This window comes from Pinus tabuliformis, chromosome 4_2 (genome assembly GCF_031772625.1).
Source record: "Pinus tabuliformis cultivar Carrire ecotype Pingquan chromosome 4_2, CPIR1, whole genome shotgun sequence".
In the NCBI taxonomy this organism is placed as follows: Eukaryota; Viridiplantae; Streptophyta; class Pinopsida; order Pinales; family Pinaceae; genus Pinus; species Pinus tabuliformis.
The window spans coordinates 954058691-954076323 of NC_142304.1; the positions used below are offsets into that span (position 1 = coordinate 954058691).

The 17633-nt window shown below is 43.8% G+C and overlaps 1 pseudogene; it reads right to left on the minus strand.

Moving 5' to 3' along the window:
• Positions 1-520: 520 nt before the first annotated feature.
• LOC149172813 (helicase-like transcription factor CHR28) lies at positions 521-17236 on the minus strand (annotated as a pseudogene).
• Between the last annotated feature and the right edge of the window lie 397 nt (positions 17237-17633).

Sequence of the window (17633 nt, forward strand, 5' to 3'; positions counted from 1 at the left end):
GTCATAATAGTTACCTCAAGGAGTGTCTTGAAATCATTCACAGCTTTATCCCATGCTATTACAGACATAGTTCCATCCAGCCTTCTATATTGTATGCATGATTTTTTTAGTGGAACCTCAAGCAAATCCAACATACTCGTCCACTGGGAGAAACTATGGCTTTCTCCTATGTCTCTATAATCTACTTCTTTAGACTTGGCTTTGCATGTTGATTACTATTACCACTATCAGACATTTCATTTGAATCTTTATTGATATTATTGACATAACTATTGCTAGAGGCACTTGTATGTAACTTTGGGAGGGCTTGGAGAGTTTCTATTGCAACTTTGATCTTTGAAGAATGAAAGTATAGAATATCATATTTCAAATCCAATTCACTGACCCCTTCTAAACTTGCAGAGATCTAATCATTGACAGTATCATCAGAAGTGCAATGCTTTAAGGCAGTTAGAGAAAACACATAATCATCATTTAGATGGCTTTTGTAGCCTTGAGTAGGGAAAATGTTATTGTCTCACTAAGTAAGGTGATCTAATATGCACTGATTGAAAAATACATGACCATAGATGGTGACAACGACTTCTTCAGGGGCATCATTACAGAGGCCAAAAAGAGCCAATGAACCTTCCAATTTATCAAATCAATATATTTTTCCCTAGGTAGCTTCATTACTGCTTCTGCAGAACATCTCCAAGTAGAAATGGATAAGTGACTTTTAACAAAAAGAGGATGATCACATGCTTGATGAAGATGTAACAACATTAATAATATATTTACATCTATGTTCTTTTTCATAGTTTGTGCAGCATCATAGAATTGAGCTTCTATTAATAGAAAAACTTGAACCTATATCTATCAATGTTATCTACCGCCCGAAAACAACAAATACCCACAATTCTCTCTCTTAGCGAAACATATGATCCTCTGTGTGTTGATGTTATCTACCACCGTGAAACAAAAAATACCCACAACTCTCTCTCAGCGAGATATTTATTTATAGAAACATCCAAAATGAGTGAGTCGGTCTGATCATAGCCAACCTGGGGTTTAACCAAAACCACCTATCAGCCCCAGACCTTGAATTGAGCTTGTGAATGAGCTTTAGGAAAGTGGTAAAAATCACATTGTCTTGTAGAGAATTTAACCTTCTGCAAGGTAATTGATGAGCCCCAATTTTGGTAACATTTTGGGCTCATTTGGCCTACTTACCTTGCTCAACCCTTCATTTTTTATCACTTATGCATCATTTCTTAGTATATTCATGTTATTTGTAGGAAGGAGGGCAGTCATTATGCCTATGTGGCTAATACACGTTTATTTCAGGTTGTTTGACATTAAATGGAGCAAAACCACGCAGATGGAGGCAAGGAGACAGCCAAGGTGGCATTGCGGTTTTGTAGGAAGGTTGTCCACAGCCTTGAATGACCTTCCTCGTGATCTCCACCCCAACTTTGAGCTCCAACAGCTATCACCACCGAGCTAGAAGGCAGCCAACGGATTCTACAGGAACAACAGTTTACTTTTAGTTGGACAGCCAAGCCCCACTAATTTAGGAGGCCAGCTTGGCCCTCATAATGTATAAATCTTGAGGCTGTAGCCTTCGATGGGGACTTTTTGAACCTTTGTTGCAGATTTTGAATCACGAGCTATAGCTCTGTTTTGCTCTTTGTAAGCCATTTTTGGCATGTTGTTAAACTTATGATTATGATCTTTTAATAAAAGGCAGGCAGATTTGAGTTAAATTCTGAGTTCTTAGAGGAGCTATAGCTCTCAGGTTTGGGCCCAACCTGAGAGCAATAGGCCTCCTTTCTTTGTATTGTTACTTGTCTTTTCTTTCAGCATTTCATTTCTTGTCCTTTACATGCACTTGGAAAGCACAATTTGCTGATTCGAATTTCTTGGTGTGGTTACATAGGTTAGTGTTATGAACAGAGTTGCTTTCAGTAGTTTAGATTAGAGTAAGGATTGGAGTTAATCAGAGTTCCAAGAAAAGGTTGAATGTACACTCACTACCACCTCTGTTTAGAGATTTGGGAGTGTAGACCGTGCCAACCACCAAAAAACGCAGTTTTACATGTTTATGCAAGCTTTAACATAATATTTCCATTGGTAGAAGTGTCCATGCATTTAGATCTTGAGCAATAACTCTTTGTTTCAGCACCATGCACGATTTCTCTCTAGGCTACATTGTTGTTCTTTGGTTTCTAATAAAACAGTGAGAGTAGGTTGATGACATTTCGGTTTTGTGCAAGATACAGGTGATTTGTTTCATTTACACTGCGCAGCACCACTCTATCATTCCCTTATCCTTCTGAGCCGGGCCTAAGCCATCTCCTTACCTCCTAGCTAGATCATTTGCCCACCAACTCTTCTATCATCCACGTTGTTTTATCTTTTCGGCCTTCCATTGCCTCTAACCCCCTCTAGATCAACCAGCTTTACACACCCCCCTCTCCATCTCATCTCTCTGTCCATAAGCCATCACAAGCTCCCCTCCTACATTTCTCTCCACCCACACAGCTCATTCACTCCTCCATCACCCAAAAATCCTATTGCAGAACATCTTGTAGAAGTTAGCAGACTTCCTGTAGAAATCCTGAACTTCCTGTAGAATCCTCTGCAGACATCCTGTAGAAGCTTGTAAACACGGTTGCCAGGCATCTGAACCTTGTGAACTTCTGTGGAATGATGCTAGGGATCCCTTAGACCCTCTATGAGCCTTCCTAACCTTTTTTCCAGCCTTTCTCCCCTTGAACTACCCCTGCACAGTCAAGACCCAGTAAGAAGCACAGTCATAATAACTCCAACCACTTGAGAAAAAATACAAAAACATGTTCTCTTCAGATGAAAGTAGTTTAGACTCATGCATCTCATCTCACTAGAAGTAATGGCATCACTTTTAGAAGTTGCATTCCCACCATTGCATCATAAGGATTAAGCTGGTAAAATTAGGGTTTACTAGGGTTTCCATGTTTTGTTGGCTTTCAATTCATTCTTGCAAAGTAGGTTAATTTCCTTCAAGATAGCTTTTGTTCATCACTTAAAAGGCTTCTTCTGAGAACATATAGAAGTTGGCTTGAGCCCTAGCGGACTTGTGCTAGCTAACCAAGTGACAGTTGCGACAAGAGCTAGTACTTGTGCATACAGCACCGTCGCTTCCAAGTTTGTACAAACTACCGGGTTGATAAAATTAGAGAAGGAAGCTCCAGGAGTTGTAGCATTATTGCTACAATACTGGAGCCCACCATCTTTTTGGCGCCGTTGCCGGGGAAGCGTCAGAGTATTAGTAATTGTTGCTTTTCTTCTATTTTCCCACTCTCGCCTTCTGCCAAGTAGTTTATTTCATTTCCATTCTGCAAAAGTAGCATAGACATTTCCTGCTTTCCTAGATTAACATTTCAATTCCGCAATTTCAATTTTGCAAGCATAGATTAGCATTTCGATTCTGCAAGCGTAGACTAGCATTTCCATTCCTGCAATTTCATTTGAGCAAAGTAGACTAGTTCTTTCCTGCTTTCATTTCAATTCTGCATTTTCATTTCAGCAAGATAGTTAGCTGTAGATCAATCTGTTTCAAGTTTTTGCAGGTACCAGAGAAAAAAACAAAAGCAATCAAAAGTCTTTCCATTTCATGCCTCGTAGGAATCGAGATAAAATAGGCAAATTCTTACCCAACACCCCCACCACATCACTGAGTCACCCTTCTCTCTTCTTTGGTGACAGTGATCCAGAAGAACCTATAGGTGAACCTCCTGAGATATACGAAGATCCTATAGCAGAAGAAGAATTAGAGACCATTCCATCTGAAGCTATGGCTGACAATAGAAGAGAAGATGAGAGAATAGAAGGTGCCTTCCCCATCCGAGAAACCAATGGAGACATGAAAATGAAGAACATTAGCCCCTCCGCTTTACCTCACTTCCATGGACTGACTACTGAAGATCCTGATACCTTCCTGTTTGAGTTTGTTGTCCTTTGTCGAACCTATGACTATACTGAAGATGAGCAGAAGCTGAAACTCTTCCCTTCAACTCTTAAGGATGCAGCATTACGCTGGTTCATGGGCTTACCTGGGAATAGTATCACCACTTGGGCTCAGATGCAGCAAGCTTTCAATACCAAGTACCGGGACTACTGTAGGTCCAGGGAAACGAAGGGAGAAATCTTTCGGATGACCATGGGAAACGATGAGTCCTTAGAGGATTATGAGGAAACGTTCCAACTTAGCTATAAACGGGCCAGGTGCACACTTGACCCTGAATCCCTCAGGTTGGTCCTGCTCCGAGGAGTCCCTGAAGACCTCTTAGATACCCTTCACATGTTAGCTGGAGGAGATATTTACCAACTGCCTTATGAGGACATAAAGACTGTGTTTAGAAACCACTCTAGGGCAGCTCGAAAACGAGGTAGAGGAAACCTCCTCTCAGCTGGTATTCCTTTCTCCAAACATGAGTTTGCAAATCAATTAGAAGATCTCAAGAGTGAGGTGAGACAGACCATTGCCATGCAACTTGACACATTCAGGATCCAGCAGAAGAAGGAAGAAGCTGAGAGGGCCTTGGCTATCTTCTGCCCTAGATGTACAAGGAGACACCCTAAGAATGAATGCCCATTGCATTCGGTTGAAGTGTGTTTCGTTTGTGAGGAGGACCATCCCACAAATCAATGTCCAACCTTACCTGGGCTTAAAGCCATGTACCAAGGGACAAAAGCCCCCACTGAACCTCTCTATTTCCTGAACCAAAGGAGGCGACAAGGACCTAGATCTTACCAGCAGGGGATGCAAGGGGCACCCCAAGCTTATTACAGCCCCAACCAATCTACTCCTATGCCTTCCTGGGGTCCCCCTGCTCATCCTTCCTGGTCTATGCCTCCTCCATGGTCTTATCCACCTCAGTATCCTACTCAACCCACTACTCATTCCTATCACTCACATGCCCAGCCACAGCCTCAGTGGAATGTACCTCAGTCGGGGTGGAGGCCCCAATACAACACTCCTCCCGCCATTTTGCCTCCACCGCCAGTTCAACCTCAACCATTACCTCCTGCTCCTCCAAGGCAACCTCAAATGCCTGCTCAACCGAACCCGAACCCCAACAATAGACAGGCCCAGCAGGTATACACTGGGGAAACATCATGCCCTACCTATGTTGTGGAGATATAGGAGATCAATCTTCGATTTGGAAAGACTCTTCCGGATCGCCAACCTCCTCCCCCAGAGGACGAGGAAGACAAACAGGAAAGTGAACCAAAGGCTATTCCACCCTTTCCTGAGAGACTAATAGCCACCACACAACCCAACCCCGAGGAGGATGAGCTTCTGGGAGAGCTCAAGCAGTTGTGTGTGAAAATACCACTTCTCCAAGCCATCAAGGATGTGCCAATATACAAAAAACTGGTTAAGGAGAAGTGTTTCAAACACCCAGGCAGGCGAAAAAGAGATGCTTCAACCATCAATGTCTTAGGATAACTGTCTGACCTTATGTTAGGACAAGTCATCTGCCCAAAGTATCTAGATCCTGGGAGTCCTGTAGTAGATGTCCACATCAATGGCACCATCATACCGCACACCTTGATTGATCTGGGGGCTGCCATTAATGTGATGACCAGGGATACCATGCTCAAGCTCAATCTTCAGGGTTCCCTGAGGAGGACCTCGACAGTCCTGCAACTAGCAGATCGCTCCACCATGACTTCCGAAGGGATTGTGGAGGATGTCTTGGTCTCTGTCGACTCTTGGGAATACCCTGCAGATTTCTTGGTTCTGCAACCAAAGGCAAAGCTTACTGGATATCCTCTTATTTTGGGAAGGCCTTGGTTAGCCAGTGCAGGAAACATGACCATCAAAAATGGTCCTATGTCCAAGCAGCTAGTCCTATACCCTCCTGCCCAACCCTCCTTAGAGCATGACTTACCACTGTGGTTGGAGGAAGGGGAAGAGGATGAGGTGTACTCGGCACCTTTGTGCACCCTAAACACCACTAGAAGAGACCCCCCAACCGAGGATGACTTGATTGAGACCTTGATCCAGAATCCACCTCCCAGTGCACTATCCTTAGAGAAATTGGTGGAGGATGCCCAAGCCAGCACCTTAGTGGACCTTTGTGCAACTAACCCTGTCACTCCCAGAGTCAAGAATGTGGAGTTCGGCCCTGAGAGAACGTTAAAGATCAGCTCCTCCCTATCTCCTTCCCAAGAAAAGGAGTTGTGTAGTCTGTTGGCCAGTCATCTAGATGCTTTTGCTTGGAGCTATAAGGAGATGAAAGGAGTCCATCCTTCGGTCTGTACCCATCACATTTACATCAAAGAGGATTGTAAACCGGTTAGGCAACCCCAGAGGAGAATGAATCCAGCCCTTAAGGACATTGTCAAGGAAGAATTGCAAAAACTGTTGGATACCGGATTCATTTACCCCATCTCAGATAGCGAATGGGTGTCCCCTCTGGTGTTGGTTCCCAAGAAAAATGGGAAGTGGAGAATCTGTGTGGACTACCGAGAACTGAACAAAGCTACCAAGAAAGACCATTTCCCTCTACCTTTCATAGATCAAGTGTTGGATGGACTGGCAGGAAAGAAGTTTTTCTCTTTCCTGGACGGGTTTAGCGGGTACAATCAAATCCAAATCAGCCCGGAAGACCAAGATAAGACCACCTTCACTTGTCCTTGGGGTACCTTTGCCTACCGAGTTCTTCCCTTTGGGCTATGCAATGCTCCTGCTACCTTCCAGAGAGCCGTCTTGAGCATCTTTTCTGAGCTGGTCCATGATGCGGTGGAAATCTATATGGATGACTTCACTCCTTATGGGTCCAACTTCAAGGAAGCATTGTCCAATCTGGGAAAAGTCCTAACCAAGTGCATTGAGATGAACCTGTCCCTTAGTCCTGAAAAATGTGAATTCCTGATGACTGAAGGGACCGTGCTAGGCCACACCATTTCTTGCCAAGGGTTACAGGTGGACCCTAACAAAATTGCTCTCATCAAGAGGGTTCCACCTCCCCAAAAGGTAAGGGATGTTCGGAGTTTCTTAGGACTAGCGGGGTATTACAGGAGATTCATTAAAGACTTCAGCAAGCTAGCCTCACCATTGTTTGGTTTGTTGGCAAAATATGTGGAGTTTAAATGGACTGACGATTGTCAGAGGGCTTTGAATGAATTAAAGGACAAGTTGGTGTCTGCCCCAATCTTGAGAGGTCCCAACTGGGCCCTACCTTTCCACATCCACACTGATGCCTCGAACAAAGCCATAGGGGTAGCCTTAGGACAAGTGGAACAAAAACTTTCGTATGCCATTTACTTTGTCAGCAAAAACTTATCCAAAGCTGAACTAAATTACACTGTAACTGAGAAAGAATTCTTGGCTGTGGTCCATGCACTGAACAAGTTCCGACATTATATCACTGGCTATCAAACTTTTGTACATACGGATCATGCTACAATTAGATATTTAATGAATAAACCAGATGTGAATGCTCGTATTATTAGATGGTTACTTTTGCTGCAGCAGTTTGATTTGACCATTGTTGACAAACCAGGTAAAGAAAATGTTGTCGCTGACTTTTTGTCTAGATTGGATTTGTCTGCAGATGAGGATGGAACAGTGGATGACCAGATGCCCGATGAACATCTGTTTGCTATCTCAGTACTCTCTCCGTGGTTTGCTGATATAGCAAACTACCTTGTTTCAGCACAGTTCCCTTCGCACCTATCTTCAATACAAAAGAGCAGAATCATCAGAAAAAGTGCCTCATTTACTTGGATCGGGGGCAACCTGTTCAAGCTTGGCCCTGATCAGATCTTAAGGCGTTGTGTAAGGGAGGAGGAAGTCTTTGATATCCTCCTCACCTGTCATGATGGGCCTTGTGGAGGACATTTTGCAGCAAAGAGGACTGCCTTCAAAATCCTGCAGGCAGGCTACTATTGGCCCACACTTCATCAAGATGTCAGAAGGTATATCAGTCAATGTGACCGATGCCAAAGAATGGGGAAACCGACTCAAAGGGATGAGATGCCTCTCCAACCTCAAGTGACTCTTGAGCCATTTGAGAAGTGGGGTATGGACTTTGTGGGTCCAATCAACCCTCCTTCGAGGCAAAGGTCTTACATCATTGTGTGCACCGACTACCTGACAAAGTGGGCAGAGACTAAAGCAATCAAAGCAGCAATAGAAGAAAAGGTGGCCGAGTTCTTAAGAGAAAACATCTTCTACAAGTTTGGCTACCCAAGAGAGCTAGTCACCGATCAAGGAAGCCAGTTCACATCCAACTTAATTGAAGACCTACTAGCTCATCACAAAATCAAGCATATGACTTCCACCCCCTATCATCCACAGGCAAATGGGCAAGTGGAAGTCACCAACAGAGCATTGGAAGGGATTTTGACTAAGGTGGTGAGCAGCAGTAGGAAAGATTGGGCAGATCGCCTGGTTGAGGCCACATGGGCTTACAACACCACCTGGAAGACCACCACCGGCTTCACACCTTATGAGCTGGTCTATGGGAAGAAAGCTTTGTTGTCCATTGAATTTGAATACAACACTTTGAGGATGGCAGCTCAGCTGGACCTAGATCTCAGCCATGCACAACAAGAAAGGTTATTGCAGCTGAATGGACTGGATGAGCACTGAATGCAGGTCCTCATTCACTCATAAGTGGTTCAACTTCAGAGAAAGGTGTGGCATGACCAACACCTCAATGACAAGCAATTCCAGCCAGGAGATTGGGCATTGTTGTATGACTCCAGGTACAAAGATTTCAAGGGGAAGCTGAGAACCAGATGACTGGGACCATATGCAGTGGAAAAATGTCATGACAATGGATCTGTTCTTATTCGGACCATTGATGAGGAGTCCATCCCCATGCTTGTCAATGGGCATCGACTGAAGATCTACAGGAAACCTCTCTCAAGACAAGAGTTCATCAAAACTATGGAGAAATCAGTGTTGGTCATAGAGAAGGGTTCTGCCTCTGCTTTGGGCACACCCTGACAGATCTAAAATAATAATAATAATAATAATAATAAAGATCCTTGGGGGAAAACCTTTCTGAGGCTCCCAAGGCAGGTGGTAGGGGTGAAAACCTCATTGAGGCGCCCCTATTGTCTTTCAAAAAAAAAAAAAAAAAAAGATTTGAAAAAAGATCCTTGAGTGAAAACCTCTCTGAGGCGCTTAAGGCAGATGGCAAGGGTGAAAACCTCATTGAGGCGCCCCTGCTATCTTTCAAAAAAAAAGGAAAAAAAGAAAAAAAGAAAAAAACAATAAGAAAAAAAGACAGGGACAACAAGTTTATAATGTGGAAATGCATGCAGGTTGCAGGTGTTCTATGAAGGAGAGGAGGTCTCTCAACTCAGAGTCAAGGATCCTTATCATGCTGCCAGGAGACCTCACCAGCACCTCCTCCAAGAATACTCATCTTCTCCAAGGTATGGGCACGATTTCATTACAGCTTAAGTCTTCTACAGGAAGATGCAGACCTTCTACAGGAAGATGCAGACTTTCTACAGGAAGGTGCAGACTTTCTACAGGAAGTTCTGTATTTCTACAGGAAACTTCCTGTAGAAGTTCGGGACAGCCCAGAATTCATTATATGAGGAGATCTAACGACCAAGGTTCGGTATGGATGCCTGCAAGCTACCATTTTCTCCCTCACACACTGTTGTCACCTCCTTCTACCACCCCTGTCGACATGCAATGAAGGTACCTGCACAATCAAGGCAGATCATTGAGATTCAAGAGAAAGCAATTTTTTTTTAATGAAAAAACGCTGAGATGCCGTGCCATACCCATCCCAGCTATCTAAGAGCCCTGTGAGCATGATCGTGGGGCCACCGTCTTCACCATGCAGCATGCACCCGAGGAGGAAAAACTGCTACAGGACATCCTGCAAGAGTCCCGTAGCAGTTAAGCCAGCTAGAGTGCACACCTTTCCACCGCCTGCAACATGCAAAGATCACGTGGGCGCATGCAGCCGAAGCATCAAATTCATCGTCAGCGGCCTGTAAAGAGGAACCTCCGAACCTGTGCAATCACGCAGCAGCAAACAAATCGACTCACCATCGTCCAAAAGCCTGAAGAATCGTGTCGCGGCCGCACAGGTAAGTGCCTCGCCCTTTCTTCCGTCGAATTGCATGAATTTTACTTTGGAATGTTTGCGAAGTGTAAAGTGAATGGGTTGAGCGGTCGTATGGCCATTCGACTGGCCACGTCGACCAGTCAGTGGTCTAGTCGGATGTTTAAACGGTGGTCGTGGAAAAAGGAACGGGCAGTGCACACGTGAGAGCCATCCAGTCGGGAAAAACGAGTTTTAACAGAAGTGACGGCGGCGGATCTGCGGGGAATGATGCGGCAGTAAGGGAACTCGCAGACGAATGATGGAGTGACGTCGTCCAACGGTCCGGCAAGGACAGCTCACCCCCGCGCCACGGATTCCGCCGAATTCAAATCTAATCGGCTAGATTGCCACCCCACGCATTCATCATTCACCGTTTGGAAGTCGAGTGATCATCCGGATCTCTCTGCAGCTCGACACTCCAAGTCTTTGGCCGTTCGAACGCCTGTTAAGCAGCACAGAGAGCGCAGACCCACTGCAGTATCCTCTGGAATTCGCGCGCTGCTTCTACAGGAAAGCTGTTTCTACAGGAAATTGGGTTCCTCACGTCAAAAGGTGGCGGATTAACAAGGTAAGCCTGAACCTTCCATGCAATTGGTTTTGAGGGTGGCAGAATCGACGTCTACAGTCTGGTCGTAAGAAAATTTTGCAAATATTGTCTGCTGTCGCATGAATTGTCGTCCTACAGGAAGTGAGTTATAATTAAGCTGTGTTAAGGTCGTCGGGATATAAGTTTTTGTGAATTGTATGCGTGGCAGAGGCGTAATTCTACGCTCTGTCACAGTAAGCCAATTTTCTTCCGCACCCGCCACCTCCAGTTAACGCGGCAGTTTTTCACCATGCCGGGTGGGTTCATCAGAAGGGAACCAACCGACTCCTCAAAGCTGAGAGAAAATCCTGAGGTGGAGGAGCTCTTCACGCGAGCGCAATGGATATCATTCTGTGATAAATTGCAGGGCTATGACGACGAGGTGGCAGAGGAGTTTTTGCAAGCTCTAAGGCCGAAATCCAAAACATTGGCCACCGTTAACTTCAGGGGTTTGAGTCTCAGACTCACCCCACAATTTATCAACCGAGTTACTGAGCTCCCAATGGGATTACCATGGGATAAAGAAGAAAGAAAATTGGGCCAACAGGCTAAGAAAGACTTCTTTCCACCAGAGGAGGAATTCTCAGAAGATAAAAATGGGGTTCGTAGAACCAGTTTACTGCCACTGTGGAATGAAGTTAGCCTTCAGATTATGAAGTACATCACCTGCGAAGGCCGTTTTAGCATTGTATATGGGTACCATTTTCGGTTACTCACAGAATTAAGGCACCAGATGGACCTACCTGTAGAAAACAAACTTAGTCTCCCCTACTTTCTACTACAGTCTCTGATTGAGTGTGCCACCAAGTTGAAAGAAGGCACACTAGACCAGGTAGCCCACCATGGACTCATCAAGCTCCTCGTGGAGGATGCGCTCCACACATACAAGGTTCCTCTCTCATGGGAAGCTTTCAGAAATTTGACCAAAGATGGTGATATAAAGATGCTGACCGAAGAGCTTGGTTCATCTAGCAGTGAGGAGAAAGACTCAGTGCCCGCAGGGAAGAAAGAAAAAGGCCAGAAGACCACGACCACGGAGCAGAAGAAAAAGCAAGAGAAGAAACAAGAGAAAAACGGTGCCAAAGAGAAGGATGACACACCCATTTGGACAGCCAGAGAGAGAAGATTGCAAAGCAGAGTGGACAAGGCTGAGAAGGTCCACATCAGCAAAAGTGCCTCGATAGCAACCGCAACCAAGTCAAAAAGTAAAACTCATGTAGCAAAACAAACCAAAGCGGTGACACTTGTTTCTACAGGAAAACTGAAACCGGCTTCTACAGGAAGCCCGAAATCAACTGAAAAAGGGTCTTCTACAGGAAGCCCGAAATTAACTAAAACAGGGTCTTCTACAGGATGCCCTGAAAAAGTGAAATCCAAGGAGAAGAAAGCTGACATTCTTGAAAGGGAGGCAGCAGCTATGCTGGCCGCCCTCAGTACACCTCCTAAGCCAAAGGAGAAGAGAAAGAGGGAGACCCCTCTATATTTTAAAGCTCGAAGAAATGTGGGAATAAAGACGGGCAAGCCACAACCTCCGTCCAGCAGCCCAATCATTATCGAAGATGCCCCTACTTCGCCCAAGGAGAGGTCCCCCTCAAAGATATCAGTCACCTATGAGAGGGGGAGCCCGAAGAAAACTACCTGGAAAGAAAGGTTAGACCAATTGACTACAAAAACTCGGCTACAAGATGCTGCGGATGCTCTATAGGAAACCTTAGCCAGGCTTAAAGAAACTGAGAGAATGGAAGGAGAAGCACCCTCATCATCACCGAGGGAGGGCGAAGTAGAGCCACCAAAAGAAGTGGAAAAAGAACATATACCAGAGCCCAGCCCTCAGCCAAGTCTGAGTTCATATTACAACTTTTTAGAGGCTGGCAAAATTATACCTCAGAAATTTACTGTGCCACTGTTTTTTGCATTAGAGGAAGAAAGAGTCCGTACACACACGTGGATGAAAATAGCCAAGTCAAAGGGTGTGGCGGACATAGGTCCCTTGCAGGAGCATCTCAAGGAGGCTAGAAGTGAATTGTCCATGGCTAAACACGTGGCAAATTGCCAACGAGTGTTCCTACAGGAAGAAAACCAAAAGCTGAGATTGCAGCTACAGGAGCTAAGGACAGGGACAGGTACATCCTCCAAGGACACCACAGCAGAGCAGCAAGGCAAAAAGGAACTAAACACTGGTCTTGGGGAGCCAACCACACACCTACAGGAAGTAGAGCAGCAAGCACAAATTGAGGTGCAAGCTCTCAGACAACAGCTGCAGCAGAAAGAGGCACAATTGGCCTGCATGGCCAGTTGGGCCATGGATGCTATCCAATGCAGACAGCCGGCCAAATCCTATGGCCTGTACTTGAAAGATCAATGGCTGCAATTTCAAATCAATACCTTGGCGCAAAGAGGTATCTCTCAGCTCCAAGACCTGCAGCAATTCACTGAAGTATGCAGCACCAGCTCATCAGAGGATAAGGCCAAATTAGCAGAGTTCTACCTCCATAATTTGGCCCTGCCTAATGTAGTTTCATGGGATCCCAATACGGCCTTGGGAGATATGCAATTAATGGAATTTGCCTCATGGCTGAACCATGAGGACAAAAGAGCAGTAGAAGCCAAAGCGATCATGAACCGAGAGTTGAATGAGCCATTGCTCATCAGACCAGAACCAGGGGATCCAGTTGCACTAATCTCGGCACACCAACATTTGTCCACTGACCCTCAAGCTTCATTGAGATATATGGATCAATAGGCCCAAGCCATAGCTCATTTTGAAGACATGGAGAGACTGTTAGGAGACAACGCTGTCCAAGCATGCACCCGCAGATGGAATACATTGGCCCACAGTCCGAAAATCCGAGAGTATCATACCCCAACTCAGATGAGGGAAGCTCTAGTACGGGTAGCCCTCTATAAGAAATCCATGCAAAACCTCCAGGCCAGCTGGATTGGCCTCAAACTAAGCCCACCACTGCTGCTAGGATTAATGGAGGGCAGCACAGAGAAGGATGATAATGAACAGTGGGAAGAGGTGAACAGAAAGGCTGGGTTTCATATCAGCAAGGAGGACACTACTACAGAGGCTTGGGATGTCAAGGTGGCAGTAAAGGCAATGAAGGATGAAGAGTTGGACTAGTTGCTCAAGGATGAGCAAATATTTTAGCTGGGGGGTGATGATGAGCCCCAAATTTTGGTAACATTTTGGGCTCATTTGGCCTACTTACCTTGCTCAACCCTTCATTTTTTATCACTTAGGCATCATTTCTTAGTATATTCATGTTATTTGTAGGAATGAGGGCAGTCATTATGCCTATGTGGCTAATACACGTTTATTTCAGGTTGTTTGACATTAAATGGAGCAAAACCACGTAGATGGAGGCAAGGAGACAGCCAAGGTGGCATTGCGGTTTTGTAGGAAGGTTGTCCACAGCCTTGAATGACCTTCCTCGTGATCTCCACCCCAACTCCGAGCTCCAATAGCTATCACCACCGAGCTAGAAAGCAGCCAACGGATTCTACAGGAACAACAGTTTACTTTTAGTTGGACAGCCAAGCCCCACTAATTTAGGAGGCCAGCTTGGCCCTCATAATGTATAAATCTTGAGGCTGTAGCCTTCGATGGGGACTTTTTGAACCTTTGTTGCAGATTTTGAATCACGAGCTATAGCTCTGTTTTGCTCTTTGTAAGCCATTTTTGGCATGTTGTTAGACTTATGATTATGATCTTTTAATAAAAGGCAGGCAGATTTGAGTTAAATTCTGAGTTCTTAGAGGAGCTATAGCTCTCAGGTTTGGGCCCAACCTGAGAGCAATAGGCCTCCTTTCTTTGTATTGTTACTTGTCTTTTCTTTCAGCATTTCATTTCTTGTCCTTTACATGCACTTGGAAAACACAGTTTGCTGATTCGAATTTCTTGGTGTGGTTACATAGGTTAGTGTTATGAACAGAGTTGCTTTCAGTAGTTTAGATTAGAGTAAGGATTGGAGTTAATCAGAGTTCCAAGAAAAGGTTGAATGTACACTCACTACCACCTCTGTTTAGAGATTTGGGAGTGTAGACCGTGCCAACCACCAAAAAACGCAATTTTACATGTTTATGCAAGCTTTAACGTAATATTTCCATTGGTAGAAGTGTCCATGCATTTAGATCTTGAGCAATAACTCTTTGTTTCAGCACCATGCACGATTTCTCTCTAGGCTACATTGTTGTTCTTTGGTTTCTAATAAAGCAGTGAGAGTAGGTTGATGACATTTCGGTTTTGTACAAGATACAGGTGATTTGTTTCATTTACACTGTGCAGCACCACTCTATCATTCCCTTATCCTTCTGAGCCGGGCCTAAGCCATCTCCTTACCTCCTAGCTAGATCATTTTCCCACCAACTCTTCTATCATCCACGTTGTTTTATCTTTTCGGCCTTCCATTGCCTCTAACCCCCTCTAGATCAACCAGCTTTACACACCCCCCTCTCCATCTCATCTCTCTGTCCATAAGCCATCACAAGCTCCCCTCCTACATTTCTCTCCACCCACACAGCTCATTCACTCCTCCATCACCCAAAAATCCTATTGCAGAACATCCTGTAGAAGTTAGCAGACTTCCTGTAGAAATCCTGAACTTCCTGTAGAATCCCCTGCAGACATCCTGTAGAAGCTTGTAAACACGGTTTCCAGGCATCTGAACCTTGTGAACTTCTGTGGAATGATGCTAGGGATCCCTTAGACCCTCTATGAGCCTTCCTGACCTTTTTCCAGCCTTCCTCCCCTTGAACTACCCCTGCACAGTCAAGACCCAGTAAGAAGCACAGTCATAATAACTCCAACCACTTGAGCAAAAATACAAAAACATGTTCTCTTCAGATGAAAGTAGTTTAGACTCATGCATCTCATCTCACTAGAAGTAATGGCATCACTTTTAGAAGTTGCATTCCCACCATTGCATCATAAGGATTAAGCTGGTAAAATTAGGGTTTACTAGGGTTTCCATGTTTTGTTGGCTTTCAGTTCATTCTTGCAAAGTAGGTTAATTTCCTTCGAGATAGCTTTCATTCATCACTTAAAAAGCTTCTTCTGAGAACATATAGAAGTTGGCTTGAGCCCTAGCAGACTTGTGCCAGCTGACCAAGTGACAGTTACGACAAGAGCTAGTACTTGTGCATACAGCATCGTCGCTTCCAAGTTTGTACGAACTACCGGGTTGATAAAATTAGAGAAGGAAGCTCCAAGAGTTGTAGCATTATTGCTACAATACTGGAGCCCACCAGTAATTGTTTTAGGAGGTAATGTAATAATAGGTGCCCCATCAATGGTAGTACCTTTTATGCACCCAAGCATTACTATCTTTAGGACAACTTGGAGCTTCTGGTATCCTGAAATTGGATTTCTGGAAATCAGCAACTTTATTTTGGAAATGAAAGAATTATAAACAACATATGGATCATATTTAAGAAACCTAAAGTAGATGAAAATATCATCAATAGAATTTTGGATTGGTGTCCCAGAGAGACACCACCTTTGTTTAGCCGGTAAACCCCAACATGCTCTAGCAACTTGGGTCCTATGATTCTTAATACTTTGAGCTTCATCTAGAACCACCCTAAACCAACCCACTCTTGCAAGAGGGGGAGGAATAGGTTCACTTGAGGAGCCATTTTCTCCCTTTCTACTCTTTGTCTTCCTAATAGTCTTTGAGGTCTTATTTTTCTTTTTAAGAATAAAAGAGTCAATTAGACCAGAATCATTAGGATTTCTTTCAACTTCTTCATAATCATCTCCAAGATCCTATTTTGGAACCTCCATGGAATAAGTAGTCAAAACAATTTCATGCTTTTCCAGCTCATCAGGGTCATTTTTCCTATTGCTTCCATGATATACCACGACAAACAAATTTCCTTTTTTGATAACCTTGTCACAGATTTCTTGTGCCCATTTCTTAAGAACACTTGTTGGACACACAACCAAAGTACCAGTGGATGGTCAACCTTTCTTCATAGAAAATGTATTTTCTTTCCCCTTAATGTATTCCTCCAAAGCAATATCATTTGCATCATTATTTGATGTCTTTATTTGCAAACATGTTGATACTACATCATCTTTATCTATATTTACAACAGATGTTTCAACCTTTACTTGATTTGAATCTTCCTGAAGAGATCTGTTAGGAGGAATCTCCTTCAAAATTAAAGAAATCATTGAGACAGTCTCTGACATCTGTGAAATTTCAGAAAATTAAAGCACCACAACATTTTGTTTCCATAGTGACATGTGAAATTTCAAAAGATAATAACAAGTGCCACCAATAGAAATTTTAGGAAAAGGAATTGAGTTAAATAGTACTAAACTTCCCACTTTAGAACTCAATTGAAAAGTTTCCCTATATTTATTTTTGATAGAAGAATGTGAACTTGAATCTTCAGTTATTACTGATTGGATTTCTACAGCCTCATCTTCCAAATTAGCATCCATGTTGTTAACACCACAATCCTTTGTTTCAGTAATTTGTCTTCCAATAGTCCACATGATAGGTTTTTTTGTCTTTTGTTCCTTTTCCATGGCATTGAAATGACAACTCTATGAAGCATTGATTTCTAACCCCTACTTCAGCTGACTTTGATGCCAATGAAGGTACCATAATTATATCCTTATTTATGTACCTTGAAGAAGATGCTTTAATACTTCAAGTTAAATCCTTCAGAATTATTTTTTAATTTGTTTCTCTGAATGCTTCCTGCCAACAATATACAAAAACATCAAAACAACCAGAATGACAATTCTCTATTTGAATTTTAGAATTCAAACATCCACATTCCTTCTCCACCCTATCAAACTCACACTCATCTCTCTCCAGTTTCTGTAATATTTCATATTTTAATTCCAATTGCCACTCAGATGGATATTGTATCTGAAAAGTGTCACCAACCTTTGAATTTACTGGTGCAAAAGGATTACT